Source organism: Copadichromis virginalis, linkage group LG19 (assembly GCF_057382275.1).
Source record: "Copadichromis virginalis isolate Kocher_CV1m ecotype Utaka linkage group LG19, C_Virginalis_male_GT1.1, whole genome shotgun sequence".
NCBI lineage: Eukaryota > Metazoa > Chordata > Actinopteri > Cichliformes > Cichlidae > Copadichromis > Copadichromis virginalis.
The window spans coordinates 24,886,451-24,907,061 of NC_140636.1; the positions used below are offsets into that span (position 1 = coordinate 24,886,451).

A 20,611-nucleotide genomic window follows, 5' to 3' on the forward strand; every position below is an offset into this window, starting at 1 on the left:
GTGAAATTCTTGTGTGCGAGCTTCACAAGCAACAGAGTTGTGCAAAATACAATAATGTAAACAAGCAAAATACAAGAATGGCTACATCTGAAACTAATAAATATATGTACAATATATAATAGTATATGCATTTCTGGATGTGTATACTAAATACACTGAAAAAAATATGTTGTTGGATTTACTTAATTCAATGGTGGACATTTGTTGCACACAGATGTTTTGCTTTGGCAGCAACTTAAACAATTGAGTTAAATTAACACAATTTATTCATGTTCAATAAACTTGTGCAATTTGTGTTGATAAAATGTGACTTAAACATGTTTTGATGAAGTAATTTGAGCTCTTGGAATATTTTAATCCTTCACAATTTTCTCACGTTATCCCAACACGATTCAATAACTTTTACCCAATACTACTTGGTCACTTAAATACTACATGTTATCTTCAAATTACATTTTGCTATTATATTCTAGTATCAAATACACAATTTTCAAATGGAGGCCTTATAACAGATTGTATTGTTCTCTTCCAAGATGGTTGCTGGCATCCACCAGTAACCTTTCAAAACAAAATGTCTAATTTCACTGCAGTAGGTAAAGAATTAAACTGACATTACTCCTCTACTGAATCTATATAAATCAACAGTTAAATAATGTCAGTTCTTCCGTGTTCTCTGGAATCAATCACAGCAAAGAAATTGGACTGTTTCTTTTGAAAAATGTTGGGAAAGAACAAATCAAAACATTCTATTTAAGGCCTCTAACGTCAAGATTCAGTTAAACAACAATTATGACTAAACAATTTGAGGTAATGTTAGTTTCCATTAACATTAAATTAGGTTACTGAATTGGCAAACACCTTCCTATTAACACTACCCATTTTACCCCAATAACTAAAGAAATTAGCACTTGCAGGTCAAAACCTTTATTCAAGAGACGCAAAAATAACATTGATACAGTGACTGTCAAAAATTACAGCACTGATCATACTGTGACATCTTGGTTCAAAACAGCACACTTAGAAATATTCAACGTTCTTTACTTCAACTGAATGAAACTGAAAATACCATTTCACACGACCCATATGGGATATTTAGACTGTATAACTGTTCACGCTACATCTCTTCACTAGTAAAAGAAAGAAAAAATACAAAGAGAAATTTAAAAATGCTGCCAAACAGACAAACAGAACTTGTACAGAGCCAAAGGAAAAACAAACAACAACAAAAAACGGCTCGTCCTCATGGCAGTTGCAGAGTATATAAAAATGAACCCTGCGATCCGTTCCTGGAATTGAGCTTCAAAAATGCAGCAGAACAAGTGTGAGATTTAAATGTCCTCTCACCTAGAGCTGGTCACCTCACATGCATAACAGTGAGCTTCGTTGCAGGAGCAGTTTTGTCTTAGTTGTGAGCTTTTCTTGAGAGCTGAGTTGCATCCAACTCCATTACCACCCATTGAATCACCTCAAAAGTGTAGCAGAGTTGTGATGGGTAACTCATGTTGAAGGAATAAAAAAGGTCCAAACAGCATGGCTACTGCAAAGGTCACGTTATCCAGATCTTGAAGAACAACATCAGAAAAGTCATTGCCTGCCGCATCCTCTGGAGACAGATGTTCATTGTGGTTTTCTCAATCTGTGCAGTGGCCTCAGTCAAGTCCTGGTTAAACACAAAACATTTCTTTAAGATTCCTTTTTAAACTCATCTCTTTTGAATCTACCAGTTCTAATGTTAGAGTAATTTAAACCAATGCAAGCAACATAGTAAATAGCTATAGCCAAAGAGTGGCCTGCCATGCTGCCATTCATGGTCTAACAGAGTTTCTAAGAGAGGGTGAAAAACATAATAATTTCAAATGCTTTACATTAGTTTTTGTTAGAAAGACACCGGCCCATCAGAAATCCAGGTTATGTCACTCAGAAGATGTTAGAATTTAGACTTTCAGCCCCACAATTTGGTTAGCTGTTGGTCATTTTTTCAAACAAAAGCTAATATAAATATTGGTGGGATTTTCCTTTGTTCATTAGAATGACAAATTTAAAGTTTTTTCACACTGATGTGACCCCTAATACAGGGGTGGGGATGGGGCCTCAAGGGCCGGCGGCCGAGTTCACTACCAGGCCTCATGTGAACTTCAAATTATTAAAGAGGACTACTGGTCCTAACCAGTCCAATGAGGATCAAGTGGATAACTAAATGCATTTTTAAATGTTGCAAAGCCACAATCTACTCATAAAACACTCACCATGAACTCCTGCACCAAGATGTTGCAATTGTCTTTCACACAGATGCGGAGCACTTTGATGAGGGACTCCGAGCATTAATGTCATCCTTGACTATTATAACAAAGAAAACAGAGATTTGTGAACTTTTCAGTAGCACAGAAGAAAATGATCCCAGACAAAAACTCTTGACTTTTTAAACCAGTCAACATGCAACACCAGCATCTACAAAGCAATATCAAAAGTTCCTGTTTGACATCAACTTTATGGATATATAGTTTCCAGAACATTTATTTTTAAAAAAAGATAATTTTTTCTCAGTGGGCCAGTAAATGCATGACGAAAATTATGGCATCCTTTTAGTGGAATCATTACTCACAGGTAATAGTTGACTGTTTCAATGGATGTAGCATAAAAATCTTTTACTGACCTAATGCAATACATATACACTTTGTAGTTAAAGAATTTTAAAGTTCTTACTGTCATTATGGCAGCTACATCCTTTAGCTTTGTGCCCTGTTCCCCCGATCACTTTGCAAACACTTTCAGCAGACTGTCAGAGAAAAACTCAGCTCCGTCAGAAACCTTGACTGTAAAGGCATGGTTGGGATGCACTGGAATGCTGCATTTTATCTGAAATGACATAAAATTATTTTGAAATAACAGCAGGCACTGTGCTTGGTTAATCAGTAATGTTTTGTTGAATAAAAACTGTGTTTCCAGATCTTATGGGATTAAAAAAAAATCCAAAGATGTTTGTTTCTGATTTGCAACCCAACAACCCACAAGTTACAACCTCATTTCAGTTCAAGTGTGCATTAATGCGAGTCCAGTAATCACCTTTCTGGCAATACATACAGGTATAAGTTAAACCTATGGCAGATTTTGTGTAAATAATCATTCTGTACATTCGATAATCTTTAATCCTACAACTGTTTACAACTTGCATAGTTCCCATTTCTGTATAGCTGTATATCCCAGATTCTGTAAAGTTATTTATTTCATATTCTGTATAGTTTTTCATATTTATATCCTGTTCATATCCTGTACATAGCTTGTACTCACTACAGCCTGTACATACTTATAGTTATAGAATATTCACAACATACTTCATACCGTGTACATTATAACATACCATAATAGACCCATTTCTGTAATATACTCACATATCTATATTATTGCTAATATATATTGTAATATATCTATATCACTAAAGCACTTCTGGATGGATGCAAACTGCATTTCGTTGCCCTGTACCTGTGCATGTGCAATGACAATAAAGTTGAATTCTATTCTATTCTATTCTATTTTGGATCTCTCAGTTGTATTAATAGGGTGAGTATGCATGCACCTAATAATTATAAAAAACCTATTATAATTAAGTTACAGAAACGAAAATAGAATATACTTTCTTACCATAACACCTTGAACCCACAATCCATCAGCTGACTCCTGGTGAAATGCAGAATAGAGGTCGTCTCTCAATGTGCAGCAAAAAAAACAAAAACAAAAACAAAAGGACAGCAGGTGAGGGCAGGAGGGGTAGGGATGTAAGCTAGCATAATGCCGCTGATGATATTAGCTAAAGCTGTTCAATGTCCAAAATCTCACTAACACCACGGTGCAGTAAATACACAATGTAACTGAAGAGTCAGTTGACAAATCTATTCACACAGAAAACCAAATTATGTTATGAGTGCCTCGTAATTAGGTTTAATGTGATATTACGGCTCTTGTGCCAAAGACAAATTCAAATGAAAAAGCGCCAATTCTTTGACAACAGATAAAACAGCAAATAAGCTAACGGCTCTTTTTTAGCATGTTACATGGCGACACTCTAGACGTTTAACTACATTTGGCTGAAATATGGTAAAAATGAATTCAAAAAATCAAGACATACCAAAAACGTAGAGTTGGCTGCTCGACTTGACTGAGATGGATGCCTTTTTTAAACCACGATCCAAAGCCCGCGAGATGAAATCACGCGTGGTTTCACGAGATTTAACGTTGCTATCTTATTGACTTACTTCACCTGAACATGATATGAACAATTTAATACACCCTTTCTGCATATCATGTAGTTTTTACACTATATAGTTACATTTAACTTTAAAACATGAGGCAATTGTGTTAAATGCATGCAAGATGCTTACATAAATCCAAGAGATGGCCAGTCCCTTTTTTTCAGTGTATTTTTCTACGTGTGTGTGTGTGTGTGTGTGTGTGTGTACACATATTTTACAAATTAAATAGAGTAAGCAATAAATAAAATATATAAAATAAAATATACAGAGTGAGACATGTGCAAAACAGTGGCATTACTGTACAGTATGGAGTGCATAATGTTAAAGTTCCAGTAGTGAAGCTGAGGTGTCTATGACGTGTTCAGTAGTCTGATGGCCTGATGGAAAAAGCTGTCTCTCAGTCTGCTGGTACGGGACCGGATGCTGCAGAACCTCCTTCCTGATGGAAGCAGTCTGAACAGTTTATGGCTGGGGTGACTGGAGTCCTTGATGATCCTCCCCGCTTTCCTCAGGCACCGCTTCCTGTAGATGTCTTGGAGGGAGGGAAGCTCACCTCCAATTATCCGTTCAGAGCACCGCACTACTCGCTGGAGAGCTTTGCAGTTGTAGGCAGTGCTGTTGCCATACCAGGTGGTGATGCATCCAGTGAGGATGCTCTCAATGGCACAGTGATAGAAGGTCCTGAGGATGCGGGGGCTCATGCCGAATCTTTTCAGTCTCCTGAGAAAGAAGAGGCGCTGCTGCGCCTTCTTCACTGTTTTGTTTGTGTGTACTGACCACGTAAGATCCTCAGCCAGATGTACACCAAGGAACCGGAAGCTGCTCACTCTCTCCACAGCAGCGCCGTTGATGGTGATGGGGGTGTGTACTTCTCTGCACCTCCGGAAGTCCACTATCAACTCCTTTGTCTTTGCGACGTTGAGGGTGAGATGGTTGTCTTGACACCAGTGGGTCAGGGCGCTGACCTCCTCCCTGTAAGCTGTCTCATCACTGTTGGTGATAAGACCCACCACTGTAGTGTCGTCCGCAAACTTCACAATGATGTTGAAGTTGTTAGTGGCCGTGCAGTCGTAGGTGTAGAGTGAGTACAGGAGAGGGCTCAGTACACACCCCATTAGTTTCTCTTTCTAGCATGTCATGTTGGTAAATTTGTATTTAAATTCTCACTGCATTACATATATATCCTGATGTAATGCAGTGAATTAAAAACCATAGATTAAACAGTGTCATGTGTACAAATAAGAAGTTAGCAAAGAACCAATTGTAGAACCAGCTGCATTTCTTTAGTTGAAATTATAAATAATCCCAAAGATTACGCAGTTTGACACACAGGTATTAGCCAAAAAATGTTATATCTCACCATGGCATGCATTGTTTCCTTAAAACATTGAGGAAACTGGACAAGTGAAAAACAAAAGGAGATGAACGTCATGTCCTTAAAAAAACAGGACAAAAACATCCAGCAAACACCTAACACGTGACCTGGGAGATGCATCTCACCATTCCATTTATCCACACACTCTTCACTCAAACCTCATCAGGAATGGTCTCAGTGGAAGGCTGCCTGTCAGGAAGTCATTCTTAAGGACGGGAAGCAGGAGGGAAAGACTGAGGTATGCCAAGTTACACAAGAACTGCAATGATAATCAGTATCATAAAATTGTCATCTGTGTGTATGGACGAAGTCAGGAGGCTTTTGATTGATCGTGGAATACCATCTGAAAAGAATGATCGCAAACAAAAAGACCAATGCAGGAAAAGCATACACAATGGAACACGATTGGCTGAAGAATAAAGGTGGCAATATCAAATATTGATTTAAAAGGTCATTAGAAGTCTAAAAAGTCTGTTTTTGCCTTGTATACTATATTTCCATGTATTTTTGCACATCTTTTAATAAATCACTGCAACTATTACTCATTCGCCTTGCAAAATATGAAGAGCTCAGAGGTAGTTCAAGATTTTTGCACAGTACTATATTCCAATTAAATGCACAATTTAGGTCATGGAGGTACAAACACATGTCAGAGAAATCATTTTAGTATATAACGGTCCAACCAGCTGCCCTGCATACTGAAAAAGGAGGAAAAAAAGGTTTGGAGGGGGCAGAGAGAGGTGGGAGACATGTCTGCACTTGCTGGTTTGCTGAGAGCCTTGGGTTGACTCTTTTGAACTCATGATGAGGTAAATTCCATCCTCACATCTTTGGAAAGAAGTACCTCACATGCACACACACATGCACGCGCCATCATATTGCACCTCTCTGTTCCAAGGCGCCGATTATCAGCCCATTACCCGCTCTTAGACCAGCATTTCTGATAATGTGTACACAAACACTACATATGTACACGCAACATACACCCATAAATGCATACATAAACACACACACGTGCAAGATCTAAGAGTGGAGTGAGGGCATAATTAACATCTAGAAAACCACACTAAAGAGCTGGCTGCTGTCCAATAATCTCATTTCCTGCTTTCCCTTCTTTACTTTCTATCTGTTATAAGAATATAGAGTGCATATTATCATATGGCTGGACACATTCCACTTACTTCAAAGCCCTTTGGTGAGTGTGCATGATTACAGGGTGGGCTTGGTTTAAAGAGAATCAGAGAGAGAAAAAATCTGAGGAGGAGAGATGAGGAGAAAGAAGGCAAGAGAGAAAGCAGCTGGGTTGGTGGTAAACATCTGGCAGTTGTGGAGGCCTGGCCCTGACATACAGGGGAAATAGTTGCGTTGCTGTTCCAAGATCTGCTCCCTCCAGTCTTTCCTCATCCGCTCTCCTCCACAGATCTAATCTAATGTGACTAAATGCCTGTAATGGTCCAACACGTCACTGGAGGTTGGCCTACTTTGGCTTTGTTAGCAGAATTATTTAAATCAAGAAGGTATTTTTTTAAAATTCACAGACTGATTGTCTCCGACTACTATACATTGTTTCCACAGCTCAAAATTGTGGGAACAGCTTCTTGATTCTGAGTTACAGCCCCTGTTGCACAATTCATTTCTCTCTTGTTTTAAAGCTAAGCCCTTCCCTAACTCATCTGCTTCTCTTTATCTACATCCCCCCTTGTGAGGATGCATTTAAGACAGAGGAGCTTAGTGTGGTGTAAGGACGTAAACTCACAAGTCATTGGTGTTCATAAAATTGTATTTGTATTTGCTATTATATTTAAAAGGTACAAGAGAAGCGAGAACGAGATATGCTTAATGGGCTCAGAAAGCAGCATCCATATTTCCATGACAACTGTGCCAACTTGGTCTGCTTTGAAAAAGAACCTGATGTGATCAAAATGTCAAGAAGACCATTTAATGTGTTCTTGATGGTTTCTGGGAAGGATTCAATACCTAAAAGAACACACAAATATTTATTTTGATATGGCTTTACACAGTTTAAGTATTATTTTATATTGCATTATGGCTTGTACATTTAGGACATTATTTTTTGTGGGGGATTTACTATAGGAGCTACATAACAATATTTGTATCAAAACATCTAATAAGGTATATGAGGCAAAGAATTTTGTGTGTACAAGGCACAATAGTCAAAAGGGTGTCAAGTTTTTAGGGAACACTGTGAAATCTAAAGTGTTTTTGTGGAAATAACCTACATGAAAGCAGAAAAAGCTGAGCCGACATCTTATAAGGAGAGGAGTTCTCTCACATTGATCATCAGTCGTATTTTTGGTGGGCAAGTATGATTTGTCTTTTTTGCCATATCAGTTGCCCCCTTGGGTTGATTTGTGTTCACTGAATTGAATCAAATTCCATTTAATTCCTCACAGGCACATTGTCCTGGTAAAGGACCATATTTCTTTTGCTGGATTCGAATTACACCGGTGACTATTTTCTAAGTGTCGTTGCTGGAATGTGTTTGTCTGTGCCAGCTGAGAGAAATGAAGAGCTCAGGGGCAACGAGTGTATTTGGCTCTGAGTGCCGGTTTGAAAATACAGTAAGAATTATCAATGTGGACAAAGATATACAAAACACAGACGTAACGAATTGAACGGCCTGTTTTTTGTTGTTGCACGTGCCAGGGTTAAATGAAACAATGTCATTCTGGTTTTCTGCAGTGTTGAATTTTCTGTGATCGAAGCCAATGAGTGGCTCAAAGTGCAGTAAAAATTTGTTGTGGATTTCAATTTAACAACAATTTTTGATCTGTGATTTTACTCCCATTTTTTTATTGTCAGAGTAAAGTTACTGTTTTCATCAAATGATGGATTTATAGGTTTGTATTGAATCTATACAAATTATGTTTTTGGCCCTGAGACACGTTTTGTGTTCTAATTGTGACATGCACTTGTTGGCAATGATGTCTTAATTTCAAGCGCGAACATGCACATTTGTATATGTGTGGAAGTCTGCTATAATGAACCCCGGGGGAAGAAGGTGAATGCATGCACAGATGCAATATGGTATTGTGTAGCATATCATACACCGATCAGTATTGGAAAAGTCTTATTCTTTTTAAAACCTGTAGCAAATTCACCACATATGTTTTAGAAAATAAATCAGACCATTAATCGATGTCAGGTATCAATGCTGAACCTAAAACCCTTGAAACTGTGGGCTCTTGGTGGGCTAAATGATGCCGAGTTCAGCCACCAGAGGGACTTTGGTCTGTGGTTAAAGATGTTTTAGAGGCGCTGGAACAGAGCTTTGACCCACTTGACACTCTCAAAAATCTGCTATGGGTGAATTAGTTTGAATGTATGGTATAAGAAATTATTGTATATTACTTGAGAAGTTTATTTTATTTATTTACATTTATTGTTGAGTTCTTGGTGATTTTTTTTAAATTTAATTGTAGTTTTTTAAAATTTATTTTTAACTTAAAAAATGTGAAATGACAAGAAACATGACACAGGTACTGGGTACTGGAATTAATATATTCTGTAGCATTATGACACATAAAATCAATTCAGCCTTGGGTTTGTTTGCCTTAGAGTTCACCCACCTGTTTGGGCTTACATAACCTATTAACGCAGATGTCTTAGGAGTCAACAACCAATAAAAAGCATAAAAGGATCTCATATTTTATGCGTAGAATATTTTTTCATGTTCTGTGTTTAGTTTGAATCTTTTTCGTTGAATCACAAAGAGAATAAACTATAACTCAGTATTTGTGAATTTTGTATACAAAATGTTCTGATTACTGAGCTCTATCGGAATAAATAATTCATTAAAGGCACTTCAAAATTGTAGTCTACTTGATAGGCAAATTTGGCATTTAATAGCTTTAAAGTAACTAAAATATTCCTTTAAAACTTTTATTTCTTTAAAAAATGATCGTGCCCTAGTTTTTTTTGTTTGTTTTTCTTTTCTTTTTCTTCATGACTGTAAACCGCTGTCCGCCCTCATTTATTCTATGCTGTGAGAGAAGCGCGCTATAGCGTTCTGTTTTGGCTTTCTCACTGCGCACTGTGCATTACGGTAGAGGCGGGATCTCGCTCCATGTGGGTCGGCTATGATTGACATGGCGGAGTCTCCCAGTACTCGTAGCGTCGAGCCAGCAGACAGGCAAGACCCGGCCCAGGGAATTAAAAATCGCGCAGCCACGTCTGTTTGAAGATTATTTTATTGCAGCGAGGTGAGTCCTTTTACAGTTTTTAAGCAGCATTCCCAACAAAGTGGGGGAATCGAGGCAACTGGAGTGGATGTTGAAAAAGTTTTAGAAGTGCGTGTGTCTGTGTGTGAGTTTGGAGAGCTGAGCGCTGACGCCGGCAGTCTGGGCCACTTGGCCAACGCAAAGGAAAAAGGAAAATTGCTTTGCCACTGCGGAGGAGGGTGAAACGAAACTTTTTTTTGTTGCTCAAAAATTCCTTTTATTTTGAAACAATAAGGAAAAGCAAAGCAGAGGGGATAGTCGTGCTAATTCATCACACTAGTCGCGTGAATGTGTCGGACTGTGCGTTTTGGAGTCTGCTCTTTGTGGTCCCGATTTCTCAGCTTTCACCAAAGAATGTGTTTTTGTCTCCGAGGACTTCAGATGGAGTGAGTGCGCAACAGAAGAAAACCGTTGTCTCCGTGGCTTGTTTCTAATAATCAACTGTTGGTGCGCTGTGACTTGCATTGTGGAAAGCGTCGTTTTTGTTGTTGCTGCTTAAAATCAGGAAATGAGCACTTTTATAGCTGGAAAATAACTTGGAAAGGAAGATGCTGAGGCAGCCAGATTTGACAGAGGGGGTTGCGAAATCATTGAATTGACACTATAGGGGATTCTGTTGTGTTGGATAACTGTCGAGAAGCGTTGAAGGGGCCGTTTAAGATCGACTTTCCGTTGACTTTGTGTGCGTTTGCAGAATGCAGTGAAAAGCTTTGGAGGAGGAAAAAAAAATCCCAACTCCAGCATATCCTAGCATTCCTTCCAGCCAGCCAGTCTCTCTCTCTCACCCTCTCTCTCCCCCAGAAACGACTACGTGTCTGTTTATGCAGGAGACAAATTTTTCTCTCAGCCTCTCTGATGCAGACGTGGAAATCAAACATTGGTCTTCTGCTCGACACGATCGATTATCTGACGTCCACGTAGTTACAGAAAGACTATAGGCCCTTGTCCCACCGCATTAGGAGAAAACTTCAGATGAGTTGGGCTGCAGGATCGTTGGTAGCTTGTCAGGTTTTTCTTTTTTTTCTCCCCTTGTTTAATAACGGGACTCAATAGTTGTCATTAAAATGTCATTACTGGTGGTGGCAGTATTGGTGAGGTGTAATTGGAGCATTGATTTGGGGGTTGCATATCTCCCCGTGTTGTGCGCTTCAGGTCCACGTCGGATGATATTGGTTACGGGCTTGGGGGGATTACCCAACGCATCACACACATGTACGCTTCTTCTACTTTTTCATGGGAGAAAGTGAAGGAAAGGGAGACGGAGAAATCCGATCCCAAATAGATGACGTCACGTGACATTCCTTTGGTGAAAGGCTGATGTGGCCATGATTTTTTTCCCTTTCTTTACCCCCCCGGAAAAAAAAGAAAAAGATATCTGACTTTTCTTTGAGGGGGATGAATGAGGTCGGCTTCCAGCTGAAAAGGTGTATTTGGGTTTAGAGTGTGAAGGAATTCTCCCTGTGCTGCTTGAATGAGCAATTTATCTTGCTTCCATGAGAGCATCAAAAACTTTTAGCATCAGACAGTTAAGTTGTGGACAGTAAGCTGAGAGGTGGACAGCTGGATGCAGGTAAAGCTTTAATCAAAGTGTGGCACTCTAACATGATTAAAAGCCTTTTCTGCTGAAAGTAGCATCTGTTGGCTCTAACTCAGATCCCAAGAGGAATCAGGTTAAAAGGTAAGATAGGCTTTCAGATTTGGGACCATCCTGCTTTACAGCTCCAGCATTATTCTTTGTGTTTCATTGGTGTCAGATTCAGCACAGCTTGTTGCCTGAAGCTTGTATTAAATGTGCAACATTGTACACAGCTGAAACTCCTAGGATATATGTAGCAAGGATTTGCCTTAAAACTGATGCAACTTTATATCAAATGATCCTTATCTTCTCATTTTCACATTTTCTCTGTGTGTCTTTAAGCAGACACAGTCAGGTTGGGGTTATACTGGAGTCACATTGATGGAGGGTAACCATTGTTGCTTTAGCTTTCCATGTATTTTGCACAAACAGAGAAAGAACAGAGGTTGAATAACACTTTATGTAAGTTTTAAATTTGTCACACAGGTGCAGCCCACACCTTTGTGCCACTAACTGTGATGGTGCGTCACTGCCTACACATGGGGTGATTTTTAACATTGCAGCTTCTGTGATCCAATTAATTAGTTTTTGCATGAGTGACAACCAAAATAATGAGGAAAAGGGAGGCTAAAATATCTTATATGTCAATTCACTGGTAAGTTCTTTTTATATGGCATACATTTTTCTTCTCTACTTCTCCAGCATCTACACAGAAAGCATACATGATATTAAAACAAGAAGCTTTGGGTCCAATATTCAGAATGTGGTTATTCTAAGAACAATAAGGAAGTTACTTTCATGTTACATGTGATTTCAGGATGCCAGGAGGATTCTCTTTGTCTTAGTACTCTGGTTCGCTACTGGCCTAATAAAACTCTTTGGTATGCCTGGTTGAAATGGGGTCAGGGAATGGGCAGCCTGGATGATGCTAGCCATTGTATGTGTGTACTTATGTGTCTGACTGGTAACCTAGAACACGCTATCAAATGGGTAGTGTTACCAAGTAGCTCTTGTTTTTCAGGAACACAGGCAGATGCAGCTATAGAGTTACATAGACAAAACAATGCTGCCCTGGAATGTGTGTGTGTGTGTGTGTGAGCATGTGAAACAGAGGCAAACATGAAGAAACTTATGATAAAACTCCTCATGAATTCCTGTTACTGTAGTTTTTCAGGCATTAGACTTTTTTTTATAGTTTTTATATAGTTGTAGACATTTTATCGACCAAATAAGCAAGATTAGATTTGAAAATAATTGTTGCTTTGCTGAATTAGTCGTTGCAGCACAGTGGTGATTTAGTTCAAGAGACAAGTGTGTCAGCTTCAAAGGCTTTAGAAAAGAAAAAAAACATGCACAGTCTGTGCAAATTTAAATTTGTTACATTTATGATCTGCAGTTCTTGTCATGTCTGCATATAATCAGTAGTAATTATTATTTATAGTACTGATTCCGACCATTTAAATACATCAGTTTGCTCTGAATATTTCCTTCTAGTAACTGGTGTGTGTTTGCTGTGCACTGTGCTTCACCGCTCTACTGTATGTCTGCAGTTTCTATGTATCCTGCTGTCTCTTCTGCCATCTGGTTCTCCGAATGCAACAGGTGTGCTTCCCAGAAAAATTGCTACCTTCACTGTTACTGTTTCGGAGGTGCATTTCCTTGACAGTGATGAGAGGTTATCTTATTTGTAAGTTGGATGTGATTAGGAGTTCCTCTACTGTGAGGTCAAAAGGTCAACACTTAAAGTGCAAAAGCAGGATTTCTGTAGATTATCTCCTTGCTGCCTCTCTGGTTTTTTAATTACTGTAAGTAACACTGTCTTTTTGTTCAAGATAACGTACGAGTGTGGAGTAATGATGTCCTACAGGATGAATTTGTAGTGCAGGTTTAGTGTGCTGCATCTCTTGATTTGTTTCATGAAGTGTGTATGCAAATATACAGTTACATTAAGTTACAAATGACTCATCTGATTCATGAGGTCAAACCCCGTGTTTGCTGCAGGATATTGTGCAAACAGACACTGAGAAAGAGATGCATGGATGTGTTATGAGAAAAAAACGCTTTGTCCTATTTAACAACAGCAGCTGTTTGTCTGACGCTCCATGCTTTCACTTTCCATTTCCCAGCTTTTGACTGGGTGTCTCTGCTTGTTGCCACACACTCGCATCTTCGCCCACTCTTTCTCTCTTGCTCCATCTTCTTCTCTCCCAAATGAACGGTGGCTTTTTGTTGAAGTATCCCAGCATCTAATGTTTGCTTGGCATAGAACTGTAATGTTTACCCTTCTCGGCCCTTTCTTTCGTCCTCCTTGCCTTCCTCCCTGCCCCTCTTGCTCTCCAGAATCCCGTCTCCCTTCTTTTTTTTTTTGTCTCCCTTGATAATTTCCTGTATTGTTGACAGTTGATTCAGATGTAGATGAAAGAAGCCTTTCAACTTCTCTTCCCCCATCTCCTCCCTCCCATCCCCTTTTCCATTGCATTTTTCTTTCCTCTTCTCTTGGCTTCTTCTTTTGCTAATCGTAGTGTTTGATAAAATAATTCAAACAATCTCAGTCTCAGAGTTTCAGTCTAAAATAAGACAGACAGGATTTCTCAAATGTGATGCAACTGAATAAATATTTTTGGAAATAAATATTTACAAAGACTGTCATGAAAGGTCATTGAACTTCCTCTTAATGCTTTTTTGCAAAGAAAATAGTAACAGTGTTCATTCACTTTTAAGTAAACATCTTTATAATGACTAAACTAAACAACCTAATAGGGCATTTAAAAAATGAAAACAAACTGCTGTTCTTATGCAGCAGATTTATTACATTTTGACAGTTAAAAGAAACGAGGAGCTCGTTAATGAATTAAATGATTGATGGTTATTTTCTTGTCAGTAATTTAAATAATAGGTTACCCTGGGTCATTTTCAGAACCCCTTTAGACTCCTGGTTAGGCAAAAGCTATTTCAAGGCATATACCTGGAAACTATACAAGTAATTTCCCCTTTGTTTTGATGTTTTACACACTGAATGTTGTGTGTTGGTGTCTGCCAATGTGCTGCATGGAATACACTCTAGCTTGACCCTTACACCAGTCACTTAAAGAAAGTTATAATGGTTAATTAAGCTTTTGTACCATTTTAGTAACTTAGCAAAATTTGACCTGTTCTGTTGATATCCAAGCATCACTGCACATGAACAATGTTAAACATGATTCACTTCTCTCTTTGTTTAAGCAGAGCTAATGAATATAATCATTAGTTGCAGCCATATTTCTATATGAGGGTAGATGACGCATAAGCTGGAACAGTACTTAAAGTCGAGCCACAAGCAGAAATTTGAGCCACGTATATTCGAATACCTTACGTGCATTTCAATGCACAGCAATACTGGCACATGATTCAACTTGTGCCCTCGCTTAAATCTTTGATTTTACCAACTGGTGCTATTGAAACATCTCACCTGCTGAGACACAGACTAATAGTTAACGTGATAGAGTCAAAGAATTTTGACAAAGAGGTAAAAGTTTCACAACAAGAAGGCCGGCTGCCAAATTTATCATCAACTTAGTATCTAAGGTAAAAAAAAAAAAAAAAGGTTTGAATGATTCAAATGAGGTGTGTATCTCTCGGTCACCCTGCCCTCCTTTTGCCCTTTCACAGGCCCTAGGCGGTATCATCCATAGAAATGGCTTGTTGAAGAGATGCCTCTGTGTGAGCATGCACAGTCAGCTGGCCAAAGACATTAATTGTGCATATATATATAATATATATATGCACACAAAGACACAGACACAGCCTTGATTTAACACATATGCATGAAATGTACACACTCAGTTAACTTTATGTGCTTGTATTAGCATGCCAGGCGTGTTGGTGTTGCTGGTTGGCAGGCCCATGGAAAGTTCCGCCAGTCGTTAATGGCTGTTTTTATGCCTGGCTGTGAGCATTTTGAGTGTTTATCTCAAGTGTCTTAAATCTGCAGTTGGCTAAGTCTCTCTTGTGTGTGTGTGTGTGTGTGTGTGTGCACTGAAGTGGGGAACTGAATCTGTAACTAGTTATTTTCAGTTTCTTTTATGTTGTGAACCAAAATTAGAACTCATATAAGACTTCTTAGTATGCCTGTCTCTCTGTATGTGACCATCATTATTTGTATGTATGATTAATGCAACTGTGCGTGTGTGTGTGGCAGTGCTTCACATGTTGTCACTTCACATGGAGGATATATTTGGGCCAGATTTAAGGGTGAAGGGGAGGAATCTTAATTTGACTTCCGATCCGTTTCTTAGAGGATCCTGTCATTAAAACTAACAAAGAAACAGCCCCGTCCAAACTATCACATGAACTAAGCAAACTGATTGGTTGTGACACATTGGATGAATTATTTATATCGGAAGTGTCAGAAGTTATTTTTTAAACGGAAGAAAACATTGTGGTTGGAGTAATGGAAAGTGGAAAGCATCGTGAAATAACATGTTTAGTCAGCAGAATGAAATCATAGCAAAACCATGAAGCAGGGATTTGTGCGACTAGAAATGCCAGGCTTTGTATCCAAATAGCCATATGCACACTGTAGATTGTGACCTTAAAGAGTGATCTTACCCCAAAAGGTCATCGTGTGCAAGGTTTCTGCCAAGAAAGTTTTCGATCGGGCGGTTCCTTAAACTTCAGACAGAACAGTGGAGCTGCATATGTGCAACAACAGCAAAAGGAAAGAGACGGCGATGAACGATTTTAAGCTGAACTCGTAAATCAGTATTAGTTAATAACACTTTCCTGGCTCCTTATTCCCTGTTTTTGAACTTCTTTATAGTTTTTTTTCTCAAGCCGATTTATATGTGTAAAAATGCCTAACACGAGCAGAAGGCTAATAACTTACAGTGGCTACCTTGAGAGTTGCAGCTATTCTCCTTAAAGGAAAAGAAAATCCTGGCGCTCATCAACACCTGAGCTCGACGTAAGCTTAAATGGCCACACTGCTTGTAAAACACTGATGTTATCATTGTGATCTTTTGGCCATGTTGCTCACCATTAGTTTGGGGCTCAGCAAAAGGAGGAAATAAATGCTCAGTAAAAAATATTAGATTTATCAGCGAAATGTAAAAATGATGAATCTCAAAGCCTCAAGCTACGGATGCTAACGTAGCCTGCTAACACCCACAGGTTAGCCTGTCTTTTTAACACGATCTGTCATGTTGAATGCTGAGCTGTGATATTTCCTGCTCCAAGGTGCACACTTGACTTTTTGACCGTTTGTTTTAATAAATTAAAATAACCGTGACAACTTATTTGACATGGCACCAGTTATTTTGAAGCTCGATCTGACTAAATGTTTAGTGAACGGGGACGAGAAGGGGAATGTCTCTTTCCATTTTTCATAGCAGGCCTCTTCCTCTTGCTTTCAAATGTGAAAGATTAATCCTCGAAAGCTACTGATGATGCAGCAGTAAGACCTGCTACTGCCTGACCAGTGAGAAACTGATCAGAGGAGAGCATATTGGCCATTGACATATCCGTGAAAACAACTCTAGTTTTCATTATGTGTTACAAATGGCACCTGTAAATTGTAACAATGAGAAATCCTTAACTGCTTGGCCTAGTTACCTTAATAACTTATAAGTAATTAAGAGGGTGTTTTTAAAAAAAGATTGAAAAGTGTATCTTCAAATTATTTAAGCTTTGTGCACACATGGCCTCAGACCTCTGTTTTCTTGAACTTTTCTTCCCCTTACCTGCAAGCAGGATCACACACAAATCAATAAAATATTCCATACTGAAATCCACAGACACAGCACCCCCTCCCCTCCATCCCCTCTCTCCCCTCCCCAAAGTAGTGTGTGAAATCCTGAGGCTGATTGAAGAGAAGGAATGTGACCCTGTGACCCCAAGCTGTAGGGAGGGGTGTTATAAGTGTGTGTGTGTTTGATCGTAGGGAGCAAGTGATTGTATGTACACCTTCAACTGGCTTGCGATTCCCAGAAGTGTCTTCTCTCATTTTTCAGCCCAATTCAGTTTTCCTCTAATGGATTTAACACTGATGCGTGCACTCGCTCCCTCCTCTCTCTCTTTCACACACTCACACACATGCACATTCATAAACACAAGTACACAACAGGTTTCTCGTGTAGGTGTGACTAAATGATTTTTCTATCTCAGCGCCCACACAGGCATCTACACACTACTCACTGAGCAAGCTTTTCCTGACCCATAAAATCCGAGTCTCTCTTGGTGGTTTGTCTGCATCTACACACTCATCCATCTGCAAATGAGAGTTTGGGCTTCTCTCTGTGTGTGTGTGTGTGTGTGTGTGTGTGTGTGTGTGTGATAGGGGGATGGTGGTGGTTGGTTGGGGAGTAGAATTATTCACTTCTTGACTTTGCATGGCTGTCTTAATTAAGACTCATGGCATCCAGCCTCGATGGAGATCAGAATTAGTGGCTAAGACATGCTGTGTGTGCAGGTCTGGATGGCAGCAGGTCCACTGGCATTGAATGTGCGCTCTTTGTCTGGACTCTGCGGTTGTCCTCCTTCACCTCTCTTCATAGGCCGTTTGTAATGCAGAGCTAATTACAATGATTGTAGGTCACTTCATTGAAATACATAGTCTTTAAGAGGTCTTTAAGACAGAGAAGTTAGGTCTTTGGTAAAAGAAGAAAAAGTGATTTTTACTTGTCTAAATACAATTATGTTAATACTCATGTTTAAACACTCAGCGTGTTTAAATATCACAACTAACTCGTTTTTTTTTTAAAAATTGAGGTATTTTGCCATTGACATCATCAGACATCCAGACCAAACTCACTAAATATGAAAAACATGGGAAAGAAAAATTGAGAAATCAATACATTTTTGCTGTGCTTTAGCCTTGAGGCAAGTGTTATGGTGAACTCCTGCTATATGAATGAAATATGAATTGAAATAAAATGGAAAAATCTTTTGAATAATTGATTGCCAAAGTAGCCAAGTAAGTAATATTTAGTTAGTAATATTGGTCATAAGGTATAAATATGCACAGGCGCTCTAAAAGCAGTTTTTAACACATTCCCAAATGTGCTGGTTTTAATGTAATTTTTTTTTTTGTCTTTTCTGGCTGGAGTTTTAGAATAAGAGTATTGTCTGCTGCTTGCTAGGGTATACAATGTATTATGTTCATGTGTGCCCATGCTGTGTATACTGGAGTTTAAGCATGCCTGTGCACCCTGTTGGTGTGTATTGTGCGTGTGTGTGTATGTACATGCTCGCTTGTCTGTGTGCTCGATGTGTGCAGTGAGGAGGAAGTGGCTGTGTTTGTTTAAACTAAGCACGCTCAGCCATGTGGGACAATTTAGCGGGAATCAGAGACCTATACCCCGCCCCCCACACCTCCCTCCCACCCACCATTCAAACTTCCACAAGTCTGTGCTGCTCTCCTCCCCCATTCTAACCCAAAACCTTCTGAATGGGCGGCCGTCTTTTGAAGGCTGAGGGGTTGTTTGAGAAGTTGAGCCAATAGTGTGGGGAGGTAAGAATGGAGGGGGAGGAACAGGGGCAGGGGAGAGCTGCAATAGGTTAAAGCTGAAAGTAGGGCCCAGGATGAGATGAGAAGATGAGGGAGGGAGTACATGGTGCACGGAAATCAAAGTTTAACTGTTCATTAGCTGCTGATTCTTTCGTGCGAATCAGCAGCTGAGCCTCAAAAAGCATGCAACCGCAAAAGTTGTATACAACACACACCCAGCCCTATCTAATCTGTCAACTTGAAGAAGATCCAGCTCTGCAGGCAAAGAATCTGATTTATGCTAAAGCACTGTATTACATGGATCCAACTGCATTACATGGCAATAACCTGGAAAAATGAGAGGAGGTAGTGGATGAGAGATGAATGAGAATGTGGAGCTAGTGTCCTATAATGGCATGCTAGCATAATATTTGGCCGATCTGAGATGTAAATGAAATGCAAATAGTGTGTTTATCAGTTTTGCTGAAAGTCTGCAATGTGGATAATTTTATAAAACGCATGTCGGTTATTGACTCCAGCGCTATCTTGCTTTGTTTCATTATTCTGTCACTTTTTCGACTTTGTCTTTCTCTTGTAGTCTTTGCGTTTAGAACTGTTTGACAAAGTAAAACACTTCTGAAAATGGCATGCAGTCTTACCTAAAGGTAAAGATCAATAAGGTTTAGTGATTACTTGCTTGCAAAACCTGGACTTGAGACTTAAGACATACAAGAATTTCTTAACCTTTAATAATCTTTGGGTTTTAGGAGTAGATGGACTTTAATCTGCTGATTTCCATTTAACTTGGGCATTAGCAGGTTAGCCATGTTAAGCCAGCGCCCAGACGGCCTCTGTGTGTATGACGCCTGTCATGCCCACCAGTCAGACCAATTCAGCCTTTAGTCTCCTGGCCTGTAGGTTGGCCTTCCCCGGCGTGGCCAGACTGAGCCTTGGAGATCCAAGGTGTTAGGAAAGAGATTGCTGTGAGCTGTCCTTGAGCTGAGTTCTCAATCCTCAGCTTCTTTGGATCTGATGGGGAAAAGTCTTAACTGTTGTGGGATGGGAGGAAGACGGCAGAGAGGGAGGGATGATAGAGGGAAAGAGAGATGAGGAGTAAGGGGAGAAAAGGACAAATGGAGAAGAAAAATCTGGAAGCGCTGGCATGAAGAAGAGTGAGTCATGTTCATGTGCTTGTGGGAGAATAGCCACTTCCTCTGTAACACACAAAAACACCAACAAAATACAGAATGTTCTTATAAGACGTCCGCCAATATGTTTTATTTTTCCAGGGCTCATGATGATTATTTGTAATCAAGGAGACTGATGTATTTTAAACTGATCTACGTTTACAGTTTTTAAATGTCTCAATGTCATTATTTAGGACAAAAAAAACTTTTTTCAAATGCTCTGGTTTAATTATGTTATTGGTAAATTATTATATATGTCAGCATATTATTTCATTGTGTTTATTTTATATTGAGGCAAAAAGGAAACTGCTAATTACGTATTTTTAGTATAAGTGGGAAACTGGTTGTTTTTGACATCATATGACAATTTGGCACATGAACTTTGGCCAATTTTGGGATAATCAGGTTGGAAAATATTCCACACTTTTCCTTGAAACAGTTCGCTTCGAATGGGTTTGCAGGGAGCGTGAAGGAGGTGGTATACATTCATGCCCACTCCATAGCGGTGGGTGTATCAGACTTA

General features: G+C 39.3%; 1 protein-coding gene and 1 long non-coding RNA gene across 3 annotated transcripts in view; one reads left to right on the forward strand and one right to left on the reverse strand.

Annotated features, from left to right (window-relative positions):
* Positions 1–908: 908 nt before the first annotated feature.
* LOC146686199 (uncharacterized) lies at positions 909–4,405 on the reverse strand. 2 transcript variants are annotated; one of them, XR_014916831.1, is made up of 5 exons: positions 4,124–4,405; positions 3,640–3,703; positions 2,704–2,856; positions 2,247–2,337; positions 909–1,660 (listed from the first exon to the last, which is right to left on the reverse strand). It is a non-coding gene; the product is annotated as an uncharacterized LOC146686199 (long non-coding RNA). The 2 variants fall into 2 exon arrangements; XR_014916830.1 differs by having other exon boundaries at positions 3,640–4,405.
* A 5,321-nt stretch (positions 4,406–9,726) lies between these two features.
* The window catches only part of fndc3ba (fibronectin type III domain containing 3Ba), a 90,088-nt gene continuing 79,203 nt past the window's right edge, over positions 9,727–20,611 (forward strand). Inside the window, exon 1 of the mRNA XM_085442523.1 lies at positions 9,727–9,845. The gene's annotated coding sequence lies outside the window, so the exon portion shown is untranslated. The remainder of the gene's footprint in view (positions 9,846–20,611) is intronic.